General features: G+C 40.0%; 1 long non-coding RNA gene across 1 annotated transcript; it reads left to right on the top strand.

The window, feature by feature from the left end:
- The first annotated feature begins 6,603 nt into the window (after positions 1–6,603).
- Positions 6,604–7,112, top strand: LOC127348456 (uncharacterized). Its single transcript, XR_007879789.2, has 3 exons — positions 6,604–6,698; positions 6,787–6,862; positions 6,941–7,112. It is a non-coding gene; the product is annotated as an uncharacterized lncRNA (long non-coding RNA).
- The last annotated feature ends 1,564 nt before the right edge of the window (positions 7,113–8,676 follow it).

Below are 8,676 nucleotides of genomic sequence, written 5' to 3'. Positions count from 1 at the left end.
TTAGTCCCCAAACCTTTGAGCAACATATGCGAGTTGCTTGGAGCTCGGCAAATGAGATCAAATTCACCTCCCTGGAAGATAAACTCTTTTCTATTCAGTGTTCGTGTCTTGGAGATTGGATCAAAGTTGAACAGGGGGGACCTTGGTTATTCCGTCAAAACGCTGTTTCAATTGAACCATATGATGGACTTGCTCCCTTGAGTCGATCGACCTGAATTTTATTACTGTCTGGATACAAATTCATAGGCTGCCGATAGGATACAGAATTGAATCTCTAGTCAAAAACCTGGTAGAAAGAAAAGTTGGCAAGTTTGTTTCAGTGGAGCTTAATCCGCAAGGGGTTGGAAATTTTGTCAGAGTGCGGGTTCGTCTGGATGTTCGTAAACCTCTTGCTCGGGTGGTTATCATCTCTCGAGAACGCCAGCAAGAATTCTATGCCGTCAAGTATGAGAAGATACCTAAAGTCTGCGGGGTTTGTGGTCTATTTGGACATATTCATACTGAATGTGAGCATGACGAAAGTACACTTAAATGGGGTGATTTCATCAAGGCTGACTTTGACACTTGGCATGGCTGATTTTCTAATGGGAATAGAGGAGGTTTTGGAGGTGGCCGGGGCCGTGATTTCTTTGGTCGAGGTCGAGGCATGGTTGGGCGTGAGGCCAACATCAGTTGGCGGTTTAATGCTGTGCATGGTAATGATGTAACGGATGCTGCTGAGTTGGAGGATACTGGTACAATCCCTATTAAGAACACAGAAGTAAACATGCAAGATGCAGCAAATCTTAGTACTGGAGCTAAGAGGGGACTAGAATTTTCTAATCAAACGAAGAAGGGACCCTTACAGGATGATATTGAGGGCCAGACTGGGGATTTAAATGCGATGATTCTTGATAAGACACTACCTGCTGAGCCTGTGCCTGTAGGTGGAACAGGAAAGGATAGGAAAAAGAGGTCTAAGAAGGATGGTGCTAGCTCAAATAATTCTCTAGGATCGGCGGACTCCAGCAAGGGGTCTGTCCGGTCACAATGAAACTCCTATGTTGGAACTGCTGAGGAATGCGTCGACAGTTCGCGCGCTACTGGACCTCCATGCGCGTTTAAAACCAGATATGCTTTTCCTGTCTAAGGCACATTGTGTAAAGCTAGGGCAGAAAAACTTAAGAGAAGATTGGTGTTTGATGATTTTCTTGTGGCTGAAAGTGATGGTAGAAGTGGTGGATTGGTTATGTTTTGGAACATAGATATTGATGTTACTCCTAAGACAGTTGAACCTAATTTCATTGACATCTCTACTATTAAGAGCAAACTGGTGAATGCCTGGTGTCACATTTTCAGGATGGACAATAATACCCCCCATGTCTTTATCCTACCAAACAACTCAATCCTACTATTTCTCAACTAACACGTCTTTATCCTACCAAGAAAATCGGCAACCACATACTAACAAGCAAGCAAAGATCCTCACAGGTACATACTTATCTGATCCAAGAAAATCGGCAACCACATACTAACAAGCAAGCAAAGATCGATTTAGCAAGGATTGAGAAGAGGCGGCCAGCACCTAATTGATCAGGAGGACACCTCGCCATTATTGTTTCTCTTATTCTCCTCTCGCTCTGTCCCGTGGAGACCGCCGCCGCCCTCCACCAGCGATCTCTCCTGCGTCTGCCGCCGTCCTCCCCCGAGCCCGCTTAGCTCTGCAGTCTGCACCCTGTGCTAAGCGTTTGACGGGGACGGAGCCGGGCTCCTCCCACATCGGATCCGCCGGGTAGGTACTTCCCGATATGGATGTGTTTCTTCCCCAGCCTAGCTTCCCTCACGACAAAGCTGCCGGCGATCCTGATACGTCGCCGTAGGTTCACGGATCGGCTTTTCCGACCTCCGCTTACATCGCCTCAGTCCACAGGAATGCCATTTCATTTGTACCTTGTCGCCTCGGTCAGATGTGTCACCATCTAGGAACAGCAGAAAAGTTTTCTTGATTTTTTCAGGTTGTGCTTGTGTACTACATGTGCCCAAGCACGTCGTATTCACGCCCAGCGATTTTCTATGTGTTGCTTTTGCATGAGAAAATTTTTAAATCCAAATCTCTCCTTCGTTTTATTGTGGTTCGTGTAGGTGCTTTCCTAGACTTGGGAGATCGTTCTGGATTTTCAGTCACCGATCATGGGACAAATATTAATTTGTTGAGTTTGACCATAAATGATTCCTTATAAACTTTTCGACTCCAAAAACCAATCAGCATATGTCTTGCATTTGTATGCCCCACCAACAGAAACAGGATTAACCACTGAATAGTTCCTACATGTATACCACGAATGAGCAAAAATGCAGCACATGGTGATGTAAAAGAAGCTAAAACTGGTGAAATTGCCACGCAAAAAGTCATGCTCATATAACCTTCACATAAGCAAATCATCCCATTATGTGAGAGGACTCGCACACCATTAATGATAAATCAACCTGGTAAGCCGCATGCGATGACATTATCATCATTAGCAATAAAAGTGGCTTCAGTAGTTCAGGTATGTGAAACCCAATATGCGGAAGTCGATTAGAAAATTTCTAGGTAGGTACTTCCCGATATGGATGTGTTTCTTCCCCAGCCTAGCTTCCCTCACGACAAAGCTGCCGGCGATCCTGATACGTCGCCGTAGGTTCACGGATCGGCTTTTCCGACCTCCGCTTACATCGCCTCAGTCCACAGGAATGCCATTTCATTTGTACCTTGTCGCCTCGGTCAGATGTGTCACCATCTAGGAACAGCAGAAAAGTTTTCTTGATTTTTTCAGGTTGTGCTTGTGTACTACATGTGCCCAAGCACGTCATATTCACGCCCAGCGATTTTCTATGTGTTGCTTTTGCATGAGAAAATTTTTAAATCCAAATCTCTCCTTCGTTTTATTGTGGTTCGTGTAGGTGCTTTCCTAGACTTGGGAGATCGTTCTGGATTTTCAGTCACCGATCATGGGACAAATATTAATTTGTTGAGTTTGACCATAAATGATTCCTTATAAACTTTTCGACTCCAAAAACCAATCAGCATATGTCTTGCATTTGTATGCCCCACCAACAGAAACAGGATTAACCACTGAATAGTTCCTACATGTATACCACGAATGAGCAAAAATGCAGCACATGGTGATGTAAAAGAAGCTAAAACTGGTGAAATTGCCACGCAAAAAGTCATGCTCATATAACCTTCACATAAGCAAATCATCCCATTATGTGAGAGGACTCGCACACCATTAATGATAAATCAACCTGGTAAGCCGCATGCGATGACATTATCATCATTAGCAATAAAAGTGGCTTCAGTAGTTCAGGTATGTGAAACCCAATATGCGGAAGTCGATTAGAAAATTTCTAGCCTATTACTCGCTATACATCATCTCCAAATTGAGAGATTGATAAGCTAACCAAATTGAGCATAACAAATGAGAAAATCAACAAATGATTTTAATGATGAAGAAATGAGAAAGCCAACAATGATTTTAATTAGATAAAAACCTCCTTGTCGATGAAAGCAAATTGCTCCTCTACCACTCTTTCGTTCGGTTTCCCTTTCTTCTCCCACTAAAAATATATATGAGATTACTGACTAAGAAAATTATAAGCAAAATGAACTGAGATTACCTACTAAGAAAATTATAATGAAGAATATGAAGAAATAAGAAAAATGAACTGAAGAAGAAAAATGATTTCAAATGAGAAAGAGAGCTCAGCGTGGATGGAGGCAACTTCTACTCGGCTACTCCGTTGCTTTGTTTCCCTTTATTCTCCATCTTTTCACTCCCACTAAAAGCAAAGAGTAAAGAAACCAAGCAAAAGACCGCTCCAAAAAAAATCTCAGAAATCAACAATTGACTCTGAAATACAGGACTAATAGGATCTTTATAATTAATTTCGTTTTTGCAGGTCATGGACAATATAAAAATGGATGTTGATGTTAAAGAAGCCATCACCAAAGGCCTCGAGGCTACCTTGATGGAAGGGACCCTAGACTCACCGACTCTTTCAAATCCAAAGGAGTCATGTCATAATAAACCAAAAAAAGAAAACACAAACGTTATCCCAAAAGGTACTTAGTTCCGCCCTTTCCTTTTTGCTATATTACTTTTTTATGTAATTAATGTGGCACACTTATATATCTTGCCAAACTATGTCTGCACCGCGGAAGATTTTGTCGTCATTGAATCAATAATGTTTGCGCCTAAAAATACCAAATTTGTGGAGATCGGTGATGCATCGCTATCTAATTACCATTTAAAGTGTCTTACATGTGATGACGGATTTCTGCCCGATGATGTAAGTCAACAAGAAATCACTATTAACACAATTTGTGTCTATTTTTAATTTAAATGTATTTTATGTGTTCAATTGTAGGTGATAAATGCCTACATATATTGCATGCGTTCATGTGATCATCTGCTTAACAGAGCTGGCGATAAGGTATATATGGATAAAACATACGTCTCCAATATGCTGAAGAAAGACGTAAAAATATATCGCCATATCATAGAGCAGGCATATATTTATCTAAAGCATGACATGGTCAGAAATAAATCCCTACCTATGCATCTCATTTATTATATTTTTAACATGTGTATACCTACTTATGTAATATTTTATTTTAGATCTTCCTACCGATAAATATCAGTAAGACCCACTGGTATTTAGCGGTCATCAATGCGAAGAAACGCTTGATACCAGTATTAGACTCACTTGGTCCTGGAATGGGTAGAACTGACCTCGTTTATGGTAAGTTATTTGATTATGATCTCCTCTTGACATTTTACTTTTTCCCCGTGTCTAATATCTTTTTTCCTCATATAACAGCCCCGAGGACTTGAGAAGCACTTAAAGACTGCATCCCAAAGAAGGGGATTTGACAAAGGTGAAAAGTGGCACGATCTCGATGTCACGACATGGCCAATAATAGAGCATATCCGAAAACCACCGCAGACTCATGGGTATGTTGAATCTCTTGAACTTTCGAATGTGAAAATTACGGTGATACAAAATTAATGTATTTAAAGGTGTGTTTGGATAGTAGTTAAATTAGACCTTACCATTGAGTAACGGGCGTGGAGAAGCTCAGCCACTTCTTTTTTTGGTGTATCAGCTCTATGTCTCTTCTATATGGGTACTAACGTAATTTCTTGTTTTTCTAGGTCGTGTGGTGCACGGTAGTTCAGTGACATGTAGAGACAGAAAATAAAATTGACTAAGCAGTTGAGCTACCATGAACCTATGCAAAAAAAAGTTATTAATCCTCTAATCAAGTAGGTCTGAAAACTCTAAATTGTTTACAAAAAATGCGCGGTTTGCCAGTCTGGAGGATTGGGTAGGTCGAATGATATTTTAGCATCCTCCATTGGTACCAGTAGCATGAAGTATACCGAAAATCTTTCTAGCTTAATGATTGTTTTAATATTTTTTATGTTGATTTGTCTAGATAGAATTCTACTATAACATTTGCTAATTTTGTAGCGCATCGTGCGGGTTGTTCATGTTAAATTTTATGGAATATTGGACGGGCGATAGGCTTTCTGACTGCATCATTCAAGTATTATTTTTGTTTAGAGACCGTTAGTAGTATCTTGCATCTTAAATTATTAATTTACAATATCAATGTTTCTTACTACTTTGTAGGAGGATATGAAAGCATTCCGAAGAAAATTAATTGTCATATTGCATGATTCGGAACTAAACAAAATAAGAGGCAATTCGATATATAATCAATCTAAAGATCAAGAAAATATATGGATCCGATTCTGATATTACGGAATCGCCAAGTCTAGGTAAAGAACACCAAGGAGATGTAGCCAAAGAAAATATCCAGCTTCCTATTTGCACCTTGTCCACCAAACCACATGAGTTTGTTGACGAGATATGCAAATACATCATGTCCATTGACGATGAAACCTGTTTGAAGTAAGCCTCATAAGATAATGATCAAGCGTCGGTACATATTATTATCATATCATTTTTCTTATCAATTATTTTGCAGAAAAGAATGGGTGCGAAGCTCCACACCTTATCCACTAGGATTAACTCTAAAGCAAATTCAGGACATACTCAGGATGGACAAGCCAATGGACAAGGATTGTTTTAACATGGCTGTGTGCATAGTGGCATGTGATGAGATACAATTTTTGATAGAGCCTCCCGTGCATAACATGGACTTAAGATTTTGTGTAAGTTATTATAATCACATATTTATTGTCACTGTTATGGTTCTAAACCTTTTTTTTCATCTCACTCGGCGATACTCGATGGTAGAAAACATCCACTTTGGCATGTCAAGCCAGATATTAAGGAGTTGGCAACATTTTTACATAGCTGGCCTGGGATAGACCATAATATATCATCATGCAACATGGTAAGTTAGGTCTCTTTTCCATTATTAACATGATTTATGTGTTTTAATGCTCACCACTTGTAGATTTTTTTGCCACACGAATTTCTTGGAAACTTCATCTTGTTCACCATCGACAAACATGAGTGTCGTGTATGTATTTTAGACCCATGTTCTGAACCTCTATCAGAAGAGAGGTACCAACTAAAATTACAAAGGTGTTCATTCTATCTAATGACGCTCTTGAGATAGCGCAACCAAGCTGGAATTCCGATATTTATTTCTGGCCACGTAAATATCCTCACAATATCCCAATACCAACAAGCCCCGACAGGTGATTTTTCTCAGGTTATCTTTACAAGCAGCTTATTTTATCATCATTCTAATGACCAAAGATAATGATATGTTCCATTTATTTGCAGAAAATTGTCTGGATACTTAGTATTTAGTTTTATGCTTTCATGGGATGGTAAAAGATTTGTTCATCCAGTTTGCAGCGTGAGTACTCTATGTTTACAATCTTATATTTTTGGTGGGAAGAAAACTTCATGTTAACATGATAGACTAATTGTGCAGGATGGTTACGAGCTAAGGAAAAAGTTTTTGATACACATACTCAAGTATCTGGCTAATGAAGTTGAAGACAACATTCCTGAGATCGTGCGAGAATACCTTAAACGCGTCAACGGACCATGGCTTTAATAAATAGTGTATTCAGTCATTTCTCTTCTACAAAATAAATTGTGCGAAGTGGATCTTTAAATATTTTAAATATTATATATTTATTATATATACTTTAATATTTGCATGCATTATTTACACGCTTATGCATTTGACATTACATTAAAGGACCGTGGCGAAGCACGGGCATTCTACTAGTATGTATTAATGAGAATGATGTGGCTGGGTGGCGGTTAACTGGTTTCTATGGTGAGCCGAGTGGTGATCGGAAGCATCTGTCGTGGGATTACTTGAGGAATCTGCATGCCTCAGTTGATCTCCCGTGGATTATAATGGGCGATTTTAATGAAATTATGTATTCTAGTGAGAAAGAGGGTGGAGCAATGAGATCTCAGCGTTGTATGCAAGCTTTTAGGGACGCATTGAGCGCTTGTAATCTGGAGGATATGGGATATGAAGGAGATATATATACCTGGAGAAGAGGCAAGATTAGAGAGAGGCTAGACTGGGTTGTTTGTGATCCTAGATGGGCATCTTTGTTTCCTCTGGCCGGGGTAGTTAATGAAGATTTTGGCAAATCAGACCATCGGCCGATTCTTGTAGATACTGAGCGATGTGTGGGATTGGAGAGGCCGGCTAGGCTAAAAAAATTGAGATTCGAAGCTCGATGGCTGTGTGAAAATTCGGTAGAGAATATAATTCAAACGGCGTGGGATCGAGAAAAAGAATTACACGCGGAGGCATCATTAGGCGATCATGTACAGGAGGTTCATGAAGCCTTACATGCATGGGATAAAAACGTGCTGAAGGGTCCAAGGAAAAGGCTGAGAGAATTACGAGCTGAATTAAATCGGGTGTTAGCTGGACCTCTGTCAGATGAGGCGGTGGCTAAGCAGCGGGACTTACAATTGCAAATTGAAAACCTTCTTGAGAAAGAGGAATTGTATTGGGTGCAGCGAGGCCGTGTGAATTGGTTGAAGCATGGTGATCAAAATACTGCATTCTTTCATCGGTTCGCTTCTGCTAGGAGGAAACGGAATTTTATCAAATGTCTGAAGAATGATGCGGGTAATGTACTTGATGACGAGGGACAAATGCTGAATCTGGCCTCTAACTATTTCCAACATCTTTTCACATCAGAAGTACCCAATCCAAGTCAGGCTGTTATAGACAAAGTAAGTCCCTGTGTTTCAGAGAGATGAATGAGAAGCTGATGGTACCGTTTACTAGGGAAGAGGTTAAAAAAGCTCTTTTTAATATTGGTGATCTTAAGGCCCCGGGACCAGACGGATTGCATGCTGTTTTTTACAAGAGGTTTTGGCATATTATTGGTGAGGATTTGATAGATGAAGTCCTCCTTGCGGTGAACTCCAAGGTTATCCCAAAGGGTTGGAATAATACCACAATTGTGCTAATTCCAAAAGTGGAGTGCCCTGAGTTTATTACACAATTTCATCCCATAAGCCTGTGCAATGTTGTCTATAAGGTGATTTCTAAGCTGATTGCTCATAGACTAAAGTTCCTTCTTCTAGATATTATTTCTATCACACAAAGTGCATTTGTTCGGGGACGTCTGATTACGGATAATGTGCTGGTAGCATATGAAAGCTATCATGCAATCAAAATGTCAA

Source organism: Lolium perenne, chromosome 4, assembly GCF_019359855.2.
Source record: "Lolium perenne isolate Kyuss_39 chromosome 4, Kyuss_2.0, whole genome shotgun sequence".
Classification (NCBI taxonomy): Eukaryota; Viridiplantae; Streptophyta; class Magnoliopsida; order Poales; family Poaceae; genus Lolium; species Lolium perenne.
Note: the sequence above shows the minus strand (reverse complement) of the source record. Positions and strands in the feature narration are given on the sequence as shown.